Genomic DNA, 24,310 nt, shown 5'->3' on the forward strand with positions numbered 1-24,310 from the left:
AGAAAAAATATTTTATTAATTAAATTAATTTTCAGTAAATTTGGTTTAATTAACTCTCATTAAACCTTATAAAGTCTCTTTCAAAATTATATATTATATTAATACATACATATGTGAGTACAGTCGAATTGCCCAGCATTGCTTGGGCCGATGAAAGTTAAAAGAAAAATCCTTAATGCTCTAAATCATTTAAAAAACGTCCATAGCCCATTATAAAATTTTGAATTTAAGTTGAAAACTGTATATTTGCTCAACAGACATAAAACAATTCATATTTATTTATACTATTATATCAATATGTTATTCATTGAAAATTGATTAAATGTTTCTTTTTAAACCATAAAATGGAACTATACTAAGCTAGTTTAGAAACTTCATCAGGCTGCATTTTTTTAATATTATTTTTTTTTATTTTTTTATTTATTTATTTAATAGTTTTGGACCATTGTGGCATTACAGGAAGAACCTAATGCGCCACAATGGCCTACATTTGAAAAATATATAAAAACATGATATAAAAAACAAGTAAACTGTAAATAAAGGAAAAAAGCAAAAGCAGAAAACATGGTAAAATAAAATAATAAAAAAAAGTAACAAAAGGAAAATAATACATCATTCAGAGAGAAAAAAAAATAAAAAAAATAACAAAAGTGTAAAAATTAAAAATAAAATCCATAAATCCCATTCTTTGTTTACACTGAAGAAAATTAAAATAGTATATAAAAATATACAAAGGAGAAAGAAAAAGTAAAATAAAATAAAACAAAATATGAATAAAAAATAAAATCACAGCGAGGCCCAAATGGAAGAGACTAGATTAAGATTCCACTCATTCATCACATTCAAATTAAGAAAGTAATGATGAGCGCAGGTTACCAGATAAATATGTTAAGATAATATCCGATAATCTACGCTCCCCAAGGTGGAAAATATCGCATTCAGGGACAGCAGCAACGATTTCATTGAGAAAATTAAATTATAAATAAATGACTAATACCATTGTAGAAAAAAATGTATTAATTATTGATCGATATCCAATTGAAGGATCCTAGTTATAAAGATGTCGATATTTGTCGGAAAACTTATCCTTTGTTGGATTTTGTTTCATTTAAATTTAGTATCACTCTTAGTTATGAAGATGCAGATATTTGTCTGCGTCTTTAGAAAATAGACTTTATGATATTGTGCATATTTCTGCACTCAAATTGTTTTATTTAAATTGAGTATAATTCGAAAAACGAGCTTCAGTCTTGATTAATGATTGAAATCCAACTTAAGGATCTCAGTCATTTACATTTTTTCAAGATACATTTTTTTGTCGGTTCCCGGAAAGATGCACTAAATTGCACTGAATAGTAGCGCAGTATCGAGAATTTTTAATTTTCAAAGGCGCTCAAAAATAACTTACGCAATAGAATTTCACAAAAAAAGGATTACATACGATTACCCATTGACGCTTTTTTGTGGAATTATATTGCGTTAGTTCTCCTTGAGCATCTTTGAAAGTTTGGATGTCTCGAGACTGCAACTATCTCGAGTGCATTTTTCCGGTCACCATTTTTGTCGACAAACTTATCCTTCATAGGATTTCTGCTACATTATTTCTTAGCCAGAAAATATACCTTACGATATTACTTTATTCAAATTGTTTAATTTAAATTTATTATCAATCATCAGTGTCGACTGATGATCAAAATCCAACTGAAGGATCTCAGTTATTAAGATACAGATGTATCAGTTTACTTATTTTTCATGGAATTTCTACTAGCTAGTAGCTAGACAAAGAAGGTTACGACAAACAAATAACTATTTTTTATCAAACTATTTTTTCAAACACATTTTTTGGTACTACAAACTTGAATCATCTAAATGATTATATTGCGCTACGTATAAAGCCTTATCTATTACTACACGAGTTGCTGGTTTCTGAAAAACCGCCATAGCACAAATTTCTTGAGACTTTTGCTAAATTTCTGCCTCAAATCCCCTTTTAAAATTCAATTCAATATTGAAAAAAAGAACCACCAGGACGGAGATGTAAAACCCCTATTACACACACACATGACCATTTTCCAACGAAATTTAATACGAACTCGTCGAAATTGAACTCGATAAAGTTTAGCGCTTCGCCGAGCATATTTTTCAACATTGTAAAGCATATGTCACACCGTGTGCCTGTCTGCGTACATACCGTAACAATTTATACACGTACATATGTGTGTCACGCGTCACGTAAGACGTACAACCTGAGTGCCAATACGAATACGAACGAATAATACAATCCGGTTCGATTTTATTTCCCTCTCACCCGCCATTTTTATTTCTGCTCGAGCCTCCGTACGTGTATAGGGTAGGTTTACAATGTGCCAAGTTCTCTTTTATTTTCCTCGGTGGAGAAACACGCGTGGGAAGAAAATGCGGCGTTTGACACGTGGTCGCGAGAGTGCCACTCGGCTGTCACGCGCGTCTCATACAATTTCTTGGACACATCATATACATATGTACATATACCATGTTTCACGGTGACGGTTAGGGTCCGATGGGTTTCTGAATGGTTCAAAGGCTCTCGAGGTTGATTTTAAGATGCTTTGTTCTGAATTTGTCAATTTTAAGATTCCAGTTTTTTTAGTTTTGAGATAGAATTGTTGACGGATTTGTGATTCGCACGTATGTATGTAGATTTACTCTACCGTTTTCCTACCTACGCCCATACTACTGTTCCCGATATTTTAAAAATCCTATCCTTTAACAATCTTTCTGTAAGGCGACGACTCACTGATTCTTTTTTAAGCTCCTAAATGGTCTCCTTGATTGTTCTGATTTACTGAGTGAGGTTGGTTTCAGGATCCCAGTCAGGCATTCCAGACACGTTGCACTCTTTTCACGTAATACTTTAAAAACAAATTCCCTAAAATATTCCTATCTACAGCGTGTTTATCGTATGCTTAACGGGGAGCTGAATGAGGTTGATCTATTCAGTATTTCCTTACATAAATTCAGGACTGCCATTAGGAGAGTCTTGACTGATTGATCCATTTCTATTTCTATTATATATTCGTTGTGTAATTATATTATATCACTTTATGTTAATTATCATATTTAGTTATATTTTAATTTTTATTCTTTTCTTTCCCATTTATTTGTCTATATGTGCAAGATATATTATGTATTTTGTAAGAATCTATAATTGGGCTCAGATGTTATTTTGTTATATTTATTCTTTGTTTTTATGAATTTCTACATCTGAGGCCTGTTGATTTTAAATAAATAAATAAATAATAATAACCCAGACCGAACAACTCCAATGAGAAACTTTGACGTTAGCTCGTAGTGTGGCAACAAGTGATTTGACCGTTTTTGGACGCTGATTCGAACTCGAAATCGAACACTGATCACGTTTTCATGATCTAGAAAAAATGTGTGTGTGTGTCTGTGTATTTTGGGAATTTTTTGAACACCGTTAGTCCTATCGAACTGAAACTTAGTATCAGTTATTAAAATTTTTATCGACACGACGTAAATTTTTCAAATTTTTAAGTTGATCGGAAATGGTACCTCCCCTTATATGTAGGTGTCCTCTTTTTTATGTTTTTGAATTCAGTTATCTCCCAAACCGCTATCTGAATCGGACAGAATTTTTTTTACATGTAATGGAAATTGTAAATTTTATAACCTAATATTTTTTAAATATTTTTATCTGCACCGGAAGTAGTACTTTTACTCTAGAGAATCGAGGTTTTTTATGTTTTTCTCAGAAACCTTTTGGTTTTTTGAACTGAAATTTAATATGTAAAATTATAAGCTTAATACCAAGTTATCTATAAAATTTGGTAAGCATTCGTCAACCAAAAGTGGCAATTTACTCTTGTTCCCTTTTTTTTCACTATTTTTTTCGCCTCTTAAACATGTGTACTCTTCACGAAAAAATTAAAGTATAATTCTTGTTTAATATGATGAAAATAAAAAAGAATTACTAAATTTAATAAACCGGAAGTGGGATTTTTTCCTCTTAGAAAGGTCAAAAATGTTGTGGCTACTATTCTGTCCACAGCCTTGAATGTATCAAGCTGAAAATTTGTATTTGTATTCTTTATGTACTAACTTAGAGCTGATAAGGGTTTGGTCCGAATTCATAAACTAAAAGTAGTATTATTTTTTTTTTAAATATTTCATTATTTTATTTTTACCTTTTAAATTATTTAAGTCTTCTTGATAATTGCGTATAATACTGATAGTGATTTTAAAAAATAAAAAAAATTGAAGAAAAGCCGACAACCAAAGTGGAACTTTTGTCTTGTGCAAGTTTCCATACATATGTATGCGCTCAATTTTTTTCAATCAATTCTAAGAATATGAATTAAAACTTATGTAATTATTAATTAGTTTTTTGCCATTATTACTCTGCACATATACATATGTAGATAGAAGCTACAATGTAGTACAAAGTGTAGTTGTTGCTGTGACTCCTTTCAATTGGCGGCAAATATCAAAGGAGCATTGCAAACAGGTATTGACAGTATACACATATCTGACAAGGAATACTGTCACCAGGTTATTAGGTTAATAGTTTAAATAGAGTTAGGTGTATTGATAGTTATACAATTTTGCATATTAAATTTTATCATTTATAAACATTAATAAATTTTCCAACTTTATTTTAAATCCAATTTCGATTCCAAAACTAAAATCCAACGGTCCAAAAACTACATGTATCAAATTTTATTTCAAACAATCACGCACACTCGTCTTAAGATATTGTTCCAAAGCTATAAGAAAAGTAAAGAGTAAAGGTTGTCAATTTGTTGTAGCTGTTTCAACGAAAATCAGATAAATTGGCAAACTCTGATAGGAAACGATGGACCTGGAGTCAATTGTTTCAATTAATTATGTAATTTAATATTTGGGATGTACCCAAGCCAATGTACCCAACTTTGTATTTTCCCATGATGCGGGAGCGTACAAACACACACATATTCACGAAGACACACATTATTATTTATATATTATTTATATGGGCGTTGGGGATTGCACTATTCTCCTCATCGTCTGGAATAAAAGCTATTATTATTATTATTATTATTATTATTAATTCATCATTTTGAACGGGTGAAAAGCGCATTAAAACGCGCGAGTTAAGGGCTGAAGACAACCATCTACCATTATATTAAGATATAACCAATTCGTTACTAGTATGGCTCCTTCACTGTCAGATGATGTGCAATCAAATGTGTAACCAGTAGGGATAATACACACCATTGATTTGTGGCACACCTAATTTAATAAGTAACACCGTTGATTTATAGCACACCTTAAGCACTGACTAACTAAAATTGCACTACACGTGTTTTCAACACTTGTTTTATATAAACTCATTACTCTTAGAATTTAAGTTAGTCCGTAATCAGCTCTTGTACTGAATATATTTTAGCATATGCTAAAAGAAGCCGCCGTTTTAATTGGTGTTCGAGGATTATCTCCAGGCTTAAGTGCAGTTGGCTAACAATAGAGACCCTCGAATTGACTTAGTGGTCGGTAACGGAATTCGGTCACTTCCCACTAGAGTTCTCAGAACTGACAGCACGAAAGCGTGGGACTGCATGCCAAGACCGTGGGACTGCGTATCTGGTACGTGACTATAACAAAAGGTAAAAAAACGCGTCGCCTTGCCCTTTATAAGCAGGTACTTAGGCCATACCAAGGCATTCTGGACGGAGCACTGGCTATGCGTGGATCTCCTTAATCACCCAATAAATGCTGTGAAGCGACTTTTATTTGGATCCTCCACCCACCCCTACGCAACAATATTAATAAATCATTATTTTTTATTCAAAACGTTCGTCTGCAATTCTTTATTCGCGCGCGCCAATAAATTACCTTACACTATATTTATATATAAATATAATTTTATTTGAATTCATGTATCAATTCCTTTCCGAAGCCACCCGGTGGAATCAACGGGTGCAATACTAGGATGTAAATAAAAACATAAAATAAAATATGTATGTATGTATATTGTTTGCAAAGAAAATTTTGTTCAAAAATCATTTTCCTGCATTTAAACGTCGTATATGTACATATGAGAACCACATTTTAAATAAAACAAAACTGATATCTACATATGTAGTAGTCAACTTGTGACGAGCCTAAACTCAATTTTTTTACAAAGCTTTTATCATACCTTTACGTACAGTCTATACGCCCACTTTCTCTTCATATTGTATGCGATATACATATGTATGTAGATAAAGTGAGAGTGGGCGTTGATGTTTCGATAGTTTCCTTCCGAGTTGGATATTATTAGCGTGGTTGAGAGCCCCTGGTATGAAACGGATAGATATCGCCCTGTGTACAGGCTCCGACATGCATGAAATTCGTCAACACTTTCAGCTGAAGCGATCGGTCGACCGGTGTCAAAAGACGTGAAATTAGCCAGGGCCGGGGGGAAACCTGGCTCGTACGTCACCGGCAATTGGAAACGGTTGTGCGATCAATACAGGGGCTGTCAACCCACGCCCTTTGTCTATTGCCGAGTGACAGCTGCCGATTCCGGCCCTGGCGGATATTACGTGGGCCGCATTAGCACACGAGTCAAGCCGGCCCTCAAACCAAGCCCCCTGCTTCCCCTCCCCTTCCCCAGACTCTCCCAATCCATTCTAACGGACCGTTGCTCTCGGACTATCGTTAATTTTGTTGCCGTTTTATGTACATGACGATAAGTGTTCTAGGAATCGACAATCTTTATGAGCTCTTGTGCTCGATTCTGGCAAAGTAAGGGTGGGTTGGTGCTTTTTATTTTAAGATCTGTATTTTTTTGTCTTAAGAATTGTATGTATGTACATACATATGTATTTATTTTTTACATATAAATATACCAGGAAGGCCTGACCAATTACAAATAATGCAGCATTTTTATTAAGTCGCTGAATTACGAGACATATACGAATTATACATATGTACATTGTATTGAACATAAATCATACTTAGATATTGGTGACATATTAGGTAGTGAGGATCTTAGCCTATATTAATCGGGAGCCGTTTCAATAATGAAATCAGTAAAATTGGCAAACTCTGGTAGGAAACGATCGACCTGGAGTCACAAATATCAAAGTCTGACCAGCAGCACTACAGATGTACTCAAAAAATTATTTTCAATGATGACCTCGCAGCTCATAGGATCGAACCCGGCGCCTCTCGGTGTTAAGCAGAAGCTTAACGACAATTTTCAGTGTGCAATATTTTAACTAAAATCTATATGTATATTGTAAGTAAATTTTGTTGATTTTAAAAAATATGTCAAAATTTGGTGATTTTATAGTCGATTTATCGTGAGACTTACGAGAACCCAGCATGCTATCGCATTCGTGCAATGTGTTGTAACTAGGGATCCCAATCGAATATTCGAATTATTCGTCTGATTTTTCAGCCATTCGTTATTCGAATATTTCATCAACTATTCGAATATTATTCGTGTATATATTTTTTTATAAACTAAATACACAAAATCAACATGAAAAGGGTGATGACGAAGAAGCCGACGATTATGAAGAAAATGAAATATATAATTCGGATAATTGTGATGAAAATGAAGACAATGAAGAAGATGAAATGTCTACGTGTGAAAAAACGGATTTTTATTCATTGAATACGGAAATGTTTGAAGAAAATCACTTTTCGATCGATAATAATCTCTACGAAATTTTAAAAAACATCGGAAAATAATACGAATATTTAAAAAATCACTGGTGAAATATACATTTTTACAAGAAATCATAATTAAAAAAGAAAATATAAAATTGAAATTATTATTGGATGTAAAAACGAGGTGGAATTCAATGGAAACTAAATATGATAAGACGATTTATTCAAGTTTACGAAAGTGTAAACATAGCATTAAAAGAATTTAATTTCAATACTGTTTCCAAGAATGAAATTGATATTTTGAAATATTCTTAAAATTATGTTTTATTAATTGTAATATACTGCATATATAAATATAATGTAATTTATGTTTTGTACATATATAATTACCTTTTTTTTAATTTTCGAATATATTCGAATAGATTCCCTAGTTGTAACAATGAAAGGATGAAAAATTATTTTACTATAGTATTTTCTGTTGAAAGACCGCCATGATGAAAATTTCGCCAACATTTCCGACTAGAATTATTTAGAAATCCAATAGAAAGCAGGTATAAAAATTGTAACTAATCCAAACAAATCCTAGATATATCTTGCAACTATATAAAAAAATATATCTTGCAACCATTGATGTATAATACACATAGATGGGCCCTGACGTGTGATTTTGGTCGGAGATCTCGTCTTCACTAACTGAGGGGTGCGGGGGGTTTAACTAGCGGGGAAGTTGTGAAGAAAAAATGTTTTTTTCCCTACGACGCAGCGGTACCTACCTACCTACCTACTAAGAGAAACTTGGCGCATGCGCCATGTATTTTGCATGCGCCAAAAGGGAGATCGGTATAAGACGTGAGGGCGGATCTAGTGTATTATACATCAATGCTTGCAACTCTCTAATACATATATCTTGCAACAATACAAAAAAAAAACCGAAAGAATTACTGAATGTACATATTTAACGAATTGATTAATGTATTTTTCCAAAACTAGTTCCATCTTCTTCATTGTTCTTAAAATATCGTGCTCACAATCTAAATGCCGAACCACAATCTAAAATACTCAGCAATTGGGGATTTCCATCGGGTAATTCTGCTATGGTTATACATTCAGAAATTCCGGTGTAAACGAATCTTTATAAACGTTGACAAATGAATGAGACAGATTACACGACCCACGTTCAATGCATTGTTTTCAATGCTACCTGGAAAGGCTTATCCGGTAGTATTCTTGTTTACTTTGTACATGCTCAAAATCCGGTAGTATACTTGTTGGCAAAACGCCAATCGGCGTTGGTCAGCATTCAAAAGGTTAACTATATAATATTATTACAATATAATTCAATGCAAGGTCTTTAATAATATTACACCATAGTATAATATGTACAATGTATGAGAAGTTGTAGTTCTTGTATGAGCATTTCCATATCATTCGCTTTCAATCAATTAATACAATACGAATATAGTTTTGCCGAATGTAACTAACCCACAATATTACTGGATAGTCACCTTTTCTGTACAGTAAAAAAGCAAACTCATAAAATTCTAGATACATACATATGGAAATGATGCAGTATAAACATCAACGGTATATTTCAATCCCCATTTCGTATGTTTCAATTTGTTCAGCGTTCAGTCGTTTGTGCATTAATAGCAAACATATGTATATATATATATATATATATATATATATATATATATATATATATATACATACATATATTCATATAAATGGTTATATTTACTAGGAGCTTTGTCGCAGTGCGCCATATTGTGGATGCATTTATTTGTCGTTGATGCATCTGAACCACGACTCGAAATCGTTAAATTGAAAATGAATCGATAATAAAATGATATTACTGCATACACGTACATACATATATACATATACGAGTATAAGTATGCACTAGTAATGCATTAGATTCTGTACGAATGCATAATGCAAAAGTTCAAACTGCTGCATAGTGTATTTTTTACATACCTCTTATACAGTTCATTAGAATTTCACCGATTCAGTTTGTATATACAGTCTGTACTTTTTATATAAAAAAAAAATACGAAATCATTTTATACACTTGTATTCGTACATATGTATATAGATTAATTTTTAAAACTTGAATGAAAAAGGTCAAGTACGATTTTTCCAAGAATATATCCAATATAATACGATATAAAAGAGAGATTTTGCCGATTGACGTCGACAAATTCGTTCCATTTTCCGCGACCCGTTATTATTATCGGAGAAAAGCTGCGAGTTTTCCTTTCCGCACGAACGTCAAACAAATTATCAACGATAGAAATAGGAAGAGAGAAAGAGCCAGCGAGGAAAATAAGATGCCCGAATTCATATTATAATTCCTCAACACCTAAAATTGTACTTGACGTGTTGTCGACGCAAGAGCTATATATAGCTCAAATCCCGGGCAAACTTTAAATGATTGAAGTTGTGTATGAAATATCCAATAACAGACATCCGAATGCGCAGAAATAAGCAATGGCTGAAACACAGAACACTCCCTAAGTATTAAGTTTGAGCTTAATCTTCCTGAAGTGGACACGCTTTGTTGTTCGGAGAATTCTGAAATCCGATTTCGCGTAAGAATACATTTACGAGGGATTTGGTTTGATTCATTCATTCTTACGTGATTCTGGTTTGATTCTTTTGATGAATTGAAACAATTTTTAAGACACTTGAATCATGTGACGTCATCATTTTCAGCCGTCCTTACAACTCTTAGACCTCTCCAACACGCTTCCAATTTTCTCTATTCCGAGTACACATAACATAAATTTTCCTTGCGGATATAATTACTTTACTTTACACTCGTTTGGATAAAATTTGAGCACTTGTATTGTCCAATTTTGGACCATACAAGTGTCTTCTACTCTCATGCTTCGTTGATTACCATTTCAATCGCGTCATTCGCTCCACTATATCGACTACTCTATTCATACCTCACTCTCTTATTCATATTTTGTGAGAAATTCTAGTGTTTTATTTGTTAAATTTCTTATAATTTATAGTATATATTTATCAACGATGTAGTTTAATATGTAACATAACGTTTTTGGTAGTAAATAAATAGGCAAAAAAAGATGAGACTTATGCGACCCCCGGATAAAGCGATTGGTCAGTAGTTTTAAATATGACAAAATCATTTACCACTTGAAATAGTAAGTATAGATAGAAAATATTAAGATTGAAAACCAATCCTTTTTAACGTAGTGAAATATAAATCTAGCCCAATGGATACATAATATGTAAAAAATATGCTCGAGAAAAAAATAATGTAAATAAAAAATAGGTATATTTTTGACTTTTAAAATTCGCTAAATAATTAATTATAATTATATTTAAGCAATAAGATACAGCTATTGATTCCAAAGCTTACTTTAAGCACAGAAATATTAAATTTTGAATTAACGATTATATAATCTATACAAATTTCGCATTTTTTATACCTTATACGAAAAATCATTATCATTTTCGAATTTAGTGAATTAAACTTGTTAAAGATTGCTCTGGTATGTAAAAAAAGTGATTTTTTGTTGCTTGCTCAGTGTAATAAGTCAGTTTATAAAATAAACTACATATATTTCCACCTCGGTGAGCGTAGATTATGGGATATTATTTTAACATATTTATCTGGTAACCTGCGCTCATCATTACTTTCTTAATTTGAATGTGATGAATGAGTGGAAGCTTAATCTACTCTCTTCCATTTGGGCCTCGCTGTGATTTTATTTTTTATTCATATTTTGTTTTATTTTATTTTACTTTTTCTTTCTCCTTTGTAAATTTTTATGTACTATTTTAATTTTGTTCAATGTAAACAAAGAATGGGGATTTATGGATTTTATTTTTGGTTTTTACACTTTTGTTCATTTTTTTTTCTGATGTATTATTTTCCTTTTGTAACTTTTTTATTATTATTTTATTTTACCATGTTTTCTGCTTTTTACTAATGCTGCAAATTTAAAAATTTCACCATATATGTACTTATGTCTCTGCAAGATGTTAATTGATATGTATTTACTTTGTATAATAGTAATAATACTTGTATCAAATGTACTAGGTTTCTGGCAAGGAGGTCCATTGGGGTTACCTGTAAGGCCTTCCTGGTATAAATTAAAAATAAAAATAAAATAACTGTCGTTGATACGGAGACTAGAATTTGAGTGGCTCTTAAATAGAAAAAGGTATGAAATTATATCAAAATCTATGTGGGTGTCAATTGATATGTTTTTAGTTTATTTAGTTATTTTAGTTTTAAGTTTATTTAATTTTTAGTTTAGTCAATTGATATGTTTAGCTATTAGTATTATGAAACTTTGTTTCATACTAATAATACTTGTATCAAAATGTACTAGGTGCATTTGGGTTTCTGGCCAGGAAGGTGCATTTGGGTTACCTGTAAGGCCTTCATGGTATTAATTAAAAATCCCCACCACATAAAAATGTACATTTGAATACATTCAAATCATTCGGATCACGATAAATGGAATTAGAGCGTAAATCTAAGCCACAGCCATTAAATTAATTTCATATACCAGCTATAAATGAACACGTTAAAATTCTAAATTTAAAGCACATGTAAAATTGTTCACTCTTTAATGCGAACGCAAGTACGTATGTTTGTTCGCATTCTAAAAATAATCCCCATTCAAAATAACAGAATGAACGAGAGAATATTTGACATTATTTCAAGACACGGTGATATTCCCCGAATTCGCGAGAGCACTTTGACGACACGACGTGCAAGTTTAAGCGCATAAATTTCCACGAAAATCTACGAGGAAAATTCCTCTTTGACGACGGCGTACCCAGAGATCAGATGAGAAAACTAAATTGCGTCATAATTAAATATCCTTATTGCGCCGTTAGCTTCGTCGGTGTGTTTTTTTTTCATCATCTTTTATTTTTCTTTAGCAACCTCAGCCTCCGGGAGGAAATTTCGTGTTTAATTGTCGCCGACAATCATTCTCAAATTTAATTGAATTTCGCCGAGAGTGCTGATGATATACTCCATAATGTGCCGAATAAATTGAACCTTTTGTTTGAGCCCTTTCGCCTTCGCACCATTCAAATACTCAACGCAATTTTTGCTGTATTATGGGCACTTTTTTCCTTGAATGACAATAAAATATGCAAATTTTTCAAATATGTACGCAAATTTTCGTCAAATTTATCTCAAAGTTTGAACACGCGAAATATCATTAAATTTCTACACAAGTGCAACTAAATGATTGAATTATTACAAGCTTTTTATTAGCTTCACTACGTTAGTTCAGTGACATTCCTTCAACTAAAAAAACTGATTTTGAACCACTTCAGGTCACTTTGATATCTTACCGACATATAGGGGGCTAGCTAGCATTGAAGTACATAAGTTAGGGTGAAAACACACTGAGTGGTACGGGACGTTACGTCCTTCGGCTCACTGCTGTCACCGTTTCATAGAAGAGGTTCCCCAAGGGAACCCCCTCTGTGAACCCCCTCTCTTCTTGAAGGGTGTTAATGTTAATGGATACCTTTGTGGAGGATGATTTATAATTTTAGTTGTTATTTTGTGTTATATGTATTAGCAGTTTGCTATATAAATAAATAAATAAATAAACCAAATTCGGGTGCAGCTGCATGTGCAGAGTGCATATGTTTGAGAGCTCGCACGTGTATGCATATCTATATGCAACCGAGAACAGGGAAGTTTCTCCTACATTTCTTCAAATATGGGATTCATCATTATCGATCACTATAAAGCAAGGATAAATACAAGGGTAAAATATCACCAAAAACACTCTAGGGTGTAATTTTTGGGACTGACTACCATGTATATGGGTTTGCGTGCTGCCTTTTTTTGCATGTTTTAACCCTTTGACTGCTACAACAACGATAAATCGTTGTTTTGAAATAGGCGAAGATTGCTACGACGATCGTTGTTGTCGTCATTAATTGTCGTATTTCAATACTTTCTTTGAGTCGCCAGCGCATCAGTGGCACGAAACATTTTTTTTATATACGTATTTATATTTATTTTTCAATCATGCTTTATAAATATTTATCAATTTTTTAAATAAAAGCTCTTCAATTTCGGGTTCATCATCAAAGTAAATTTCGGGTTCGTTGTCAATGTCATATAAGGAGTTATTACTTGTGAATTGATTATTGTCGATAAATTAATTTTCAGAATCAGTAGAGCTGCTGATTTGTCGAGTTCCTCGGCGAGGAGCTATTATTTCGCTTTCATCACTTTCACTGTCCGATATCATTTTGCACAGTTAAAATAAATGGCAAAAAACATTAGAAATCCGCTTTCAATTATATAGGTCACGAGACGTCACGAATTCGTGCAATCAATCAAATGCAACTGAAATGCATACAAAATGTTTATGATACATGTTGAAAAATTATTTGATTATTAGAAACTTCGCATCCTTGTGTGTCTCGCTCACACGTACACAATTAAAACCAAGAAAGAAAGAGAGAAAGACCGCTACCTGTTTCGAATATTTCGCATGTTGTAAGGATTCATCGATGTCTAAAAATAGATTGTTGAAAAAAATAGAGCGTCGGAAAACAATCGTCAAAACTTATTTAGTGTATATATGTAGGTATCTCTTTCGCACGCACGCATGTAAAAGCAAGACAGAAAGAGAGAGCACTGCTTCTTAAAAATGTATATAAAGTATTATAAAAATTACGAGCGTTCGGCGAAGTAAGTATGTAAAAAAAAATATTATATTTATTTTTTTTCAAAATAATTACAAATGTTAGCATTTTTCGCTTGGACATTGAAAAACCTCGTAGCAGCCAAAGGGTTAAAGTATCTGAAAAAAAAAAAACACGTACCACGTACCACTCAGTGTGCTTTTGCCCTTAATGTTTTCGATGTGAAGCTAGAGGAGCTTAATACTTAAACAAATATTAAAAATGACATCGGAATCTTGTGTCAGATTGAAGCGATGACAGATAGCTATTCAAACACGCCTTTCTACCACCCATTCACAATTCACAGGCTTAAACGTTATAAAATTTTCACTCTCATCTCATATAAACTTAATATTACAAGCTTCAATGCCTTCTCAAATACGTTTTAAATTCACTTATATATTAAATTAAGTAATACATTGGTGATATTCGTCGCTCAAATATTGGTGTTTTGGTCAAATCATTTGATAACAGTACAAAATTGTGAAATATAAATTTCTTTATATGAACAAATATAAAAGCTTAGGGATATGATTTAAAGGTAATATAATATGTACACATCCAAGCTTTTATATTTGGATATATAAAGAAATTCTTCAAAGATTATTTTATGTTTTATATTTTTGTATTGCTATCTTATTTGTATTAAAATTTTTATATTATATGCACTAACTTAGACAAAAAATCGAAAGTGAAATAAGAAGAGGCTGGTAAAAAATGCAAGGTACGAATGACACCAAACGTTGGAACCGTAATCACGTGATCCACCATAAAGAATCAGTTGAAAACGACGATGTCTTTGTACAAGATTCTTCCATCAATCTGTACTCAGAACTCTGAGATAGAAACCGAGAGGTATATACATATGTATGTAGGTGCCTAAAAAAGTTACCAAACTCGCAAAGGAAGTTCCTTCAGAAGAACAAATTCCAAAGAATATTGGAAGGACCCGATGTCCTTAGGTGTGGAGATAGTATCCCTCACATAATAATAATGACAGCAATCGGAACTCATGAATCTCTATCAAGAAGATTCGTTTTTATTTAAATTCTCATCCATTTCATTAATTTGTTGTAGCCATCTTTTTTGTGGCTTTCTTTTCATCCTTTTACATTCTCTCTAGTACCATTTCAGCACTTATTCTGACCACCTTTCGTTCATTCTTTTAACCTTTGAAGGACGGAGCGTGGAGATCGAACGAGTGTCCCTAACCGGGGTCGAGTAAGACCCCAGTATTTTTTAATCGAAATACATCTTTTCTCAATACAAATGGGTTCAATATACATATATCTTATTAATCATTTTATACATAAATATAAAAAAGTTTTAGTCGTATAGCATGTTTTTGACTATTTTTGTATTAAAAAATACCAGACAAGTAAGCAAACGCACAAAGGCAAAGCCAACAGGCGACTGCATGACTCAATAGCTACGCGCCAAAAGTGATGAAAACAAAAGCTTGCGAAAATATAGCTGTCTTTTTCTCTCGCATTGATTCATTGATCAACAAGAATATGCAAGCGAACAGTCAATAACCTATCGCTACCGCCTTTAAATCATACTTTGGAACGTAGAAATGTATAAATGTATTTTTTTATGATGTACTCCTTTTCTAAATCATACAAAATCTATTAAAATAAATTTCTTGTAGTTTATTCTAGGAATACAAGAAATATAGGGTGTATAGCTTTGAAAACCACATACATAGTTATTACGAAAAACGTAAAAATTGGGGCACTTGCATACCCCACTTCGGTGAGGGAGGGTTAACTACATAACCCACCCATTGCTATTTCAATCTCTTAACTCTCTACACTATGTACCTACTTGTTTCCATTGTCATGCATTCAATTTTCAATCTCTCTTCATTATGCCGAGCATACAGCCTTCCACACTTCTTTGAGTGCATGCGGGTGCATTTTCTGTTATGCAAATCTATGGTTTTCAATTTGTTACCACCGAATTGAGTATTTCGTGCTACTCTAACTTAAACTGTGGATTAAGTACAAATTTGAAGTCAAAGGTATTTTAATTTTCCAACCTTAACCCACTCGAGAAAAATATCGTTATTATACATACATATATCATAAAAAATATATCCACTTTTGAAAGTTTTCCGGTCCATATAATTTGAAAAACTTTCACCAACAAAGTTTTCCACATTCGTCGCATAACCGAATCCCGTATATGTGCTTTTTTAATTAAAATACTTTCAAATATATTTTTAAAATTTTAATATTAAAAGAATGAAATTTGTCGACTTGCATACATACATAAGTTCATACATATTTTCCAAAACAAAAATAGCACCCGTAATACGTTTGAAAATAAAAGAGGAGAACATCAAAAACACAAAAACGTGATTACTCTTATAAAGGAAACCGGTAGGTATGCTTACATGTCGTACGGCAATCTTTCATGCGAGTATTTTTCCAATTTCACCCCCTTTGAATACGGCCATTGATATTGCCATATTTTCTTCTTTGCTTGCTTATGTTTGTGCAAGCAGGCCGACCGTTTCGAAATATGTATTTGGTAATGTGAAGCAGACCGTAGCCGGCAAAAGTAAACTAAGTCGCGCAAGAAATACATGCATCATTAAATTTCACATTCCGTTTCGATCAAAACCCTTTAGAAACTCCCAACTTGGTGGCGATTTTGTAAATATGTAAGTCGATTTTGCCTTGCACTCGGCCAAAACATGTCTGAACGTGCGCTGCTGTAAAGTATGAATAGAAGCTGTCACTAACGTGAGCTGCAACAAGCTGCTAAAAACAATCTGCTTGAGCTCATCGACTTTAGAGAGTATTAATTAATATTATGTATTAGATATATTATGAGCATGAATTGTAAATTGGTTTTTGAGCTCTTTTCCTATTATGCTTTAGATTAACATTAGAATAATATAATACTATGATTACTAACAAAATTACATTAAAATTGTAAAATAGAAAATGATCAGTAGATCAATAGCTATTAAAATAGATATAAGATGTATTATGAACATAATAAAAAGCATTTAAAAATCAAAATCACGTGAGCTGCTGTGTTGTGCTGTTGCCGTGTACTACTGTATACTATGAACAGACCAATATACGAGGCATAGCAATACATTCGTATTATAAAGATTATTTATATTCAAATATGTACGTAGGTTTATAAAGATAAATCGTTTCATATAATTACATATACCATATTTTTAATACACAAATCATTTCATTTAAAATAACACCCCTTCAGATCCAAACCCTGGCTAATAATTCACATTAACATACATAAATGTATATATATATATATATATATATATATATATATATATATATATATACATGTTGTACATATGTATATTTTATAACGCATGCATTATTCACGAATATGTCATCCCGGGTACATACATATGTATATATTTATTTTTTTAATAATAAAACCGTTCAAAATTGAATTCCACGAAAAAAATTGATTCAAAATCCTCTCTCCTTTTGGAGTTTCAGCTCACGTTCCCGTGCTCATCCTTTTTCGAGGAACGAAAGCAAGAGGGTGAGTAAAAAAAAGCACCATAAATTCTTTAGAGTCTGTCATTAATATCCTTTTTAAACCAAATTACTTCGGATTTCTGTTTAAAGCGTGGGCTTTTCATCTGTGAATCCGGTCACGTATGCGGCTCACGAGCCCCAGTATTAGGGCCTGTGGCATTCATCATAACCATGCGTCAATATTGATACCGGTTCGGCCAAATAGACAGATAGATAGACTTTAATCGAAAAAAACATACATACGTATATGTGTACGAAGTATTGTATACGCGGGTTTTGAATTGAGTATTATGTATGTTGATTTACGAAAATGAATTTGAAGTGCTTGCTAATTTTTTATCATTTTATTTTATTTTAAATCTATACCAGGAAGGCGAAACAGGGAAACCTAATGCGCCTTCCCGACCAGAAACATTGTAAAATATTATTAGTACTATACAAAGTAAATACATATCAGTTAACACCCACACAGCACCCATATAAGTTTGTAAATTTGTAGTATTTTTAAATAATTCAGTAAATATGTGCATATCAATTAACAGCAATCTCATATTTCGCTGAATTGTATAAAATGCCGCAAATTTACAAATTGGACCATAAATGTATCTGTGGATGTTAACATCCACAGATACATTTATGGTCCAATTTGTAAATTTGCGGCATTTTATACAATTCAGCGAAATATGAGATTGCTGAAATTGTTGCCAATTTGTTGGTACAGTTTGTACGAAAATGAGATAATTTAGAAAACCCTGATAGGAAACGATCTACCTGGAGTCAGAAATCTATGGTCTGGTCAGCAGAAACCAGTGGGATTTGAACCTGAGACCCCTTTGTTCAAAGCATCATATGCTAACAACTAGTCTATTTAGCTGGTTATAATATAATATAATATTAAACTCTTATAGTCCAGGAAGACACTTAGGTAAAACGCACATGCTATCCCTTAGACCCCATCTCGACCAATAGCATATCGTACGTACAATGTTTTATTGTCTCTGCGAAATGCTAGTGGTCGAGAGGCGGTGTAAGGGACAGCATGTGAGATTTAACTAAGTGTTTTCCTACAAAAAAAATCTGATATTTTCGCAAATGTTTGTAGAGACAATACATTAAATAAATATTAGTATTATCGAATTAGTCCATGGATGTAATGATAATGTATAAACATAACTGTTTATCGATGATTGTAATTGGTCAGTAAAGTGCATTGGGGTTTAGCTGTCAGGCTTCCCGGTATACATATACATACATATGAATAAAAAAAAATTAAATTTGATTGCATATTAAATTTGGTTCAAATTTTTTTTATATGAACATTTTTATATTTATATAATATATAAATTTAACAAATAAAATATATAAATTTGTAGTATATGTTCGTTTTCAAAAATAAATTTGCCCGTTAGCGATTGTAGATTTTACATGAAATGTAAAAATAGAACAACAAAACCACTCAAAAACATTTAAAATTAAATAACAAATGGCATTGCGGTATAAAGTAAAAGTACTAGGTCTGAAAGCCTCTAGCTGAAAACGTCTCTAAATTTAGGTGAGTCGAATGGGCAGATCAAATATAATCAACAATACATATATACGTTCATTCAATGTATACAAATGTACTGAAACGTATTTCAGACTGTTGATAAAAACGTTTAAGAGTCTAAAAATGGAATTGATTCATTTTAAAAATTACGGTAAAAGATTTTTCGATGATTTGATTTTCTTTCAAGACGGCCCGGCACGTGAACGAAAAATGTAAAATGTCCGGATAATAATACTTCTGAAAAAATTGGAAGCAATGAAAGACTAAAAAAAAAAAATTAATCAAAAATGAGTCCGCTGACTGTGAAGAAAGAGGCGGGTATGGTAGAAGGAAGGCCATGTAATTATAATAATAATATCAAAGATATGAATCAAAAATAGGTATAAAATTTTTGGTTTCATTTATTTGTACGTATTGATAAATACCATAATAACCAAGGCTTGGAACCGTTATTTTTTTCTGCTCCGGGTTCGTTCCGATTCAAGTAAAAAAATGTATATACATAGGTTCGGATCCGGACAAAAATATGGTTTTTACGATTTTCGGTTCAGCTTCTAGTGATTAATTTAAAAAATGTTTTTATTTGTATTAAAAAAAATTTTCTGCCATAATTTGGAACGTTTTATGGTACTTGTATGATACAGCGGTGTCACGCTCCGAAGTTAATGGTTATGTTGCACCGCATGGTATAGCCGTAAGTTTATAAAATCATATATAGATATGTATTATAACTATGAGAAATATATCAAGATGCGTAAAACGATCGTGAAAGATTTATTTGCGTCTTGAATTTGACACATTTTTTAAATGAAAAACAACAGCATATTTATTTACATATATCGTATACATAAGTGCTCGAAGAATAGGCTTTTTTGTCTATATCTACATATGTATTTGAGGAATATGAGAAGGTAACAAAACAAAATTCGATAATTAAACATACATGCACGTTCACACATACCGGCTATGAGAGCATTTTCGATACAAATTGGGCGCAAATGTAGGGAAACCTACACAAGACAAAAGTTATACTTCCGATGGAGGTAAAAATATTCGGATTTAAAATAATTTCTATTACATGTACAAAATTTTCAGTCTGATTCGGCTAGCGGTTTGGGAGATAATTGAATTAAAAAATTAAAAAAAGAGGACACCTATAAGAGGAGGTACCATTTCCGGTAAATTTAAAAATTTGAAAAAAAATTACGTCGTATCGATTTTCAGTAACCGATACTAAGTTTCAGTTTGATATGACGAACGGTGTTCAAAAAAATCTCTAAAATACATACAAAAACACACAGATACACAGTTTCGATTTTGTTTTAAAAAATTACGGATTTCATAATTTAAAAGCAAGGGCATAAATTATAGGCTGTTTCTTCTCTGTCATAACTCATAACAGTCATAACTAACGGCCGGATAACCAAGGTGCCGTCTTGAAAAAAAAGACCCAGAGAGTGCTGTGTATTGTTCATTGCATTGTTAAAGGTTCGCCGAACGTTTTTTTTTTTGGACTCTAGCTTTGTAAATAGAATTAAACCGCCCCGATTCCTAGAAAAAGCACTGTGACTATCCGGTGTCTAGTCATAACGCTGTGTTTGCTTAAGCAAACAACACAAAACCGTCCTCCACTAGTACGAGTTTTTAGCTCAAAATTTTACCGATTTAAAATTCAGCAAACTTCCAATTAACCTTTTAAAACGAAAACGAAAAATAATGTGGCCAGAACACTATCCCAATAAACATGTTTCAATAGAAAATACTCAATATAAAATAGAATTAACAGTGGTAAAAAATCCCAAGTGAAAATACGTACTTTGGACTTTTGATTTGAACTGGACGTCTACTTAGAGAGATTTGAAAGCTAAAAAGTACTACAAATGAAAGATAAAATACCCGACTATAGATTCCAATATTCATTTTGAACAGAAAATTAATAGATTTTGAGAGATCGACCGATCAACACCAAGATATAGAAAAATCGCACGATTTAAAAAACACATATATCCAAATCTCGAGCCAATCAACATTTATTATTACCAGAATCGTGTTCACTGGGCATAGATCTTTAAGAAAAGTCACATCTCGTCTCTGAACCATTTTTTGTGTCGAACAGTGTTATTAGAGTATATAATCACGATTTTTTTAGTTATGAGAGATATTTACGTCACTCTTACTTGAATTTTGGAAAGTTTTGGATATATAGGACGGTTTTTTTTTCACCAATAATTCGTCCGATATGTTTGAAAAATCAAATCCTAATCCGGCTTAGAGCCCACATATTTTTTTGAACACCTCGACTTTTAGACAAATTTATCGATATGTACGCTTGTCAATTTGATTTTCACTATGCTATTCAAATATTAAAAAAATATATATATTTACCGTCCAGTTTGTACAGGAATACCTCCTCCAGGAAGACGAAGGACATTCGGTCTACGAGATGCACCGTCTCCTTGTAGAGCACCGTACAATTTCGCTACCTGTAAAATAATTAAATAAAAATATAAAATTAAAAAGATATACAACATTATATAAAAAGAAAGAAAAAAACGAAAAAGCGCCCCACGTTCATAAAAAACAAGTTAAAAAAAGTGTAGAAAATCAACATCGAATTTGCTTCATTAGCAGTGAGCACGTTTTGAAATCGACTTTTATTTATTTTTTCAAACTTTTAATATTTAGGAGATATTGGAGATACAATATAATACAAAGAAATAATTTTCTCAACGAATGCCAGAATTTGCTCGCAAAGTCAACAGCTCGGTACAACACCGCACGTAAACGACAGCTTCTATTCACACAACACAACAGAGCACATTCATAAAAGCGTTACAAAGGCAAATACAAAGTAATGTATTCTGTAATATACCAGTGTTTCAAAATTATTAAATGGTTCAAAATTCGTTTTAAAATTGACCCTGATTTGATATGGCAAATGTATTCAAACCACTAATTGATATCGACACGTCTATACAACTCGGCACAGCAATGCACGTAAACGACAGCTTCTATTCATACTACATAGCAACGCACATTCAAACAAGTGCAAGGCAAAATCGGCTTACACATACATATGTTCATACCTTAGAGAACGCAACGATACGGCGCAATATTGCTTACGTAGTACCGTTGAGTAAATTTTTTCGCAATACGAAAATATTAACTTGTGCATGCGCACTTTTGTTAGTGCGAGTGCACTCGCCACGACGACTTCACGTCATTCGTGTATATTTCCACAATAGCGAAAGAAAACCGGCTGTGATACATGATACGTTTCGGTGACACGTATTGCTGCATAATATGAATAGATCGTTTCAGTTACTGCTGTTAAGATACGCCACTTACATACATACATATAACGGAACATATAGAATGTACTTTAGTCGAACCGATCTACATAGCATGAGACATACGCAAAATGTATATGATATCGCATTCACCCCCCACTCGACCCGCGATGGCCATTTACATTTCGTCTCAGTTTTGCATTACATTAGTCAAGAAATACATACATAGCGGTTGGTGGAATTTGAATATTATTTTTTGAGTTCGTGTTTCGTATTTTAAAATATTTACATTAATAAAATTTTAATATAAAATACGCAGGTTGTTAATATTATTAATGTATTTATGGAATACGTATTTATTTAATATTAATGGAAATAATTGTCTACGTCATGTTATGGACAGAAAAGCTTGCAGAAATATTATTAAAGACCTTGCATTAAATTATATTGTAATAATATTATGTGTTAAATAAGAAATAATTAATAATGAAATCATTTTACGTCCGTACAATGTTACAACACATACATATTCTTCGTGCTGCTTCTAGCGTGCAGTTGCCGGTCTGTGCTGTGTTAGTATAAATTAAACTTTTTATGGCAAAGTTTGACTGCAAGAAGCCATAATGTTGTTTTGATTTTATCGAAACAACATATACATACATATTTTTCGATAGGTATATACCAGAAAGGCTTCCCAATGCGCCTTCCTGGAGAATTAATTACAAACAATGCAGCATTTTTATTACATAAATCACTGTATTTGGAGAAGCTGTAGAACATGAAATTAACAATTAATTAATTAAGAGACACCTATGGATTTAGATATTGAACATACATTTTTACAAATTGTACATACAATAATACAGAAGATTTGTGACAACAGGTAGGATATTTTTTTGCCAATTTTAAGGAACCGTTTCAACAATGATCAGATAAAATGGGTAAACTCTGATAAGAAACGATCGACTTGGACTCAAAAATATCCAAGTCTAACCTGCGGTATATTAAAGAGAGCCCGCGATTGAACCCAATAATCTCTTGGTGCTAAACATAAATGCAACCACTGAGCTATACTGCTGGCTACTGATGGAATATTTGCAGGGCTGGGCGATGACGGTGACGACGTAATGTTGACGGTGACGAGCTTTTGTCATGACACGATCAAAAATATGTTCATACATTAACTCTGGAGTACCCCAAGGAGCTAATCTTGGTATTTAATTATGTATTTAATACTGTTTGCGAAAATATTATTTATGATATTAAAATGAATACTGGAATTATGTCAAATGGCAAATAATTTATGTGCATAACACATATAATAAATTCTCTAAGCTTAAGTACATATGTATATTTTCAGTTAACTGGTGTATGTAGAACTATGCCTATTCGTTAAGGCAACACTTCACCTTTAAAATTGCTGATTATCCCTGGAATACGAACAATAATTATGTATGTATAATGTTGAATGAAATGAAAACATGTTCTTTATTGACTTTATTGTCCAGATACGACGATTCTACATATATACATATGTATGTATGTATGTATGTGAGACACTAGGAAAATGGAAAATGTTTACACACTCGTATAAT

This window comes from Arctopsyche grandis, chromosome 12 (assembly GCF_051622035.1).
Source record: "Arctopsyche grandis isolate Sample6627 chromosome 12, ASM5162203v2, whole genome shotgun sequence".
Lineage (NCBI taxonomy): Eukaryota > Metazoa > Arthropoda > Insecta > Trichoptera > Hydropsychidae > Arctopsyche > Arctopsyche grandis.